Source organism: Balaenoptera musculus, chromosome 7 (genome assembly GCF_009873245.2).
Source record: "Balaenoptera musculus isolate JJ_BM4_2016_0621 chromosome 7, mBalMus1.pri.v3, whole genome shotgun sequence".
NCBI classification, from domain to species: Eukaryota; Metazoa; Chordata; class Mammalia; order Artiodactyla; family Balaenopteridae; genus Balaenoptera; species Balaenoptera musculus.
The window spans coordinates 97,623,592-97,625,996 of NC_045791.1; positions in this window are offsets into that span (position 1 = coordinate 97,623,592).

Here is a 2,405-nt window from a genome sequence, read left to right on the forward strand (position 1 = left end):
CCACTCCCTTCTGGCCTGCAACATTTCTGTAGAGAAACCTGCTGATAGCTATATAGGGGTTCCCTTGTAACTAACTCTTTGTTTTTCTCTTGCTGCCTTTAGCAGCCTCTCTTTAACCTTTGCCATTTCGATTATAATATGTCTTGGTGTAGGTCTGTTTGGGTTCATCTTGTTTGGGACCCTCTGTTCTTCCTTTACCTGGATATCTGTTTCCTTCTTTAGGTTTGGGAATTTTTCAGCCATAATTTCTTCAAAAACATTTTTGATCCCCTTTTCTCTTTCTTCTCCTTCTGGGATCTCATGTACGCATAGATTGGCATGCTTTATATTATCCCACAGGTTTTATATATTGCCTTCTTTTTTTTTTCATTTGTCATTCTGTCTGCTGTTCTCATTGGATGATTTCCATTATTCTATCTTCCAGATCACCTATTCATTCTTCTGCATTATTCAGTTTGCTGTTTATTGCCTTTAGCTCAGCTTTCATCTCAGCAAATGAGTTTTCTAATTTTAATTGGCTCTTCTTTATAGATTCTAGTTCCTTTTTACAGTAATCTGCATTTCTGTCAATAGCCTTTCTTAATTCCTTCAGTATTTTTATTACCTCCTTTTTGAACTTAGGCTCTGATAGATGGGAGAGGTCTATTTCATTGTTCTTTCAGGAGAATTCTTTTGATCTTTTAGTTGGGGCTGATTCCTTTGCTTCTTCATTTTACTTATATTTCTCTGACTCTATGAGTTTAGGAGAAACAGTTATCTACTGCAGTCATGGAGGGCTGTTTTTATGTGGGAGCATCCCCGTGTTGCCTGCATAAGTCTAATATTTTTGGTATGAATGCTGTTTTTAGTATGAATGCCAGCCACTTCTTTCCTCAGTGTGTGCTGGCCATTATCCCCTTGATAGGGGGTGTGACTGGTGTTGTGGTGACACCACACTGCACTGCACTGGATGTTGAGCAGGGCCTCCTCTTTGCTGTGTGGTTATCACAGCCCTGTCTGGAGCAGGGTCCTCTCCTCAGTTGGAGTAGAAGCCCCCAGATCCGTTTCTGAGCTGCAGTGTGTGGTAGGTGGGTATGGAGCACTTCCACTGGGAGAGGAGCCACTGAGTATTCCTCTGCAGGAGCTGTCCACCAGGAGGTGCACACTGTGGTGTTACCTGCCACCTGTTGTGCAGACTCACAAAGCACTCTGTTGTTGGTATTGCCCCTAGCCCCGCCTTAACCATGGGAATGCAGGCAGTCGGCCCTGGTGTCCCTCAGGCGCTGCACTCACAAAGCCACCAGCACAGATTCATTGGTACAGATCTGCTGAAATCAGGCATCACAGTCACTGTAGTCGGGCACCCGGACACGCTGTGGGAGCTACGGAATCAGCTTGGACTCTGGTCCCACCTCCACGTGCGCATGCCAGCAAAGCCTGCCGCCACTAATGCTGGGCCCACTCCAGCCAGAGGAGCACCAGTAATCACTCATATGTCCCACAGGCACTGAGCTTACAAAGCCATGGGCAGCACCTAAATCTGTGGGTAGCACAGCCACTGGGAGATAACTCGGATCTCAGCCCTGCTTCCGAGGTTGTGAGGCCCCTGGGGATCAGCTCAGGTTTCAGCCCCACCTCCTCGTGTGGGCAACCCACCGGTGCTGGAGCACTCCCAGAGCTCATAGAGGCAGAGCCGCACCCACTGTGAGCACACTGAGAACGAGACTGCTATGGTGGAGCCCCGCCCCTCCCTTTGCACACATGTAAACAATGAGGCTCCTGTGGCAGACCCAGGCTAGGTCCTGAGTACCACCACTCCCAGCCCCCCACCCCCCATTGCTTGGACCTCACTCCATGTCCTTCAGGCTGTCTCCAGGTCCTTTCCCCAGGTCTATCTGCTGAAGCCCAAGTTTCAGCACCCAACCCCTGAGAGAACCAGCAGACATGTATCTCAGGTTGGGGAGTGCAAGGAGGTGGCCAGGACCCTCTGTGCTGGTCTCTCTCTGTTCTGCCTGCTGCAATCTGGCTGCTGCACTCTCCTCTGAAGCTCCCTTTCTGTCCCAGCTGATCTCTCAGTGGTGAAGGGTGTTCCCAGGGAGACAGAATCTTTCCTGTATCAGAGCTCCCTCCCAGGGGCACAGGTCCCATCCTGATTCCTCTTTTTTTCTTTCGTCCTACCCAGTTATGTGATGATCTTTCTTGCAATTTTGGTTGTATGAGGTCTTCTGCCAGCTTTCAGTAGGTATTCTGTGAGAATTTTTCCACATGTAGTTGTATGTTTGATGTATCTGTGGGAGGAGGTGAGCTCCATGTCCTTCTATTCCACCATCTTGATCTCCCCTCCCTCCCCTGGATTTTAGTATCAGGTCACCCTTCAGTTATTAGGGTTTGTAGGGCACTAATGGTGACAAATGGTGATGCCCTTC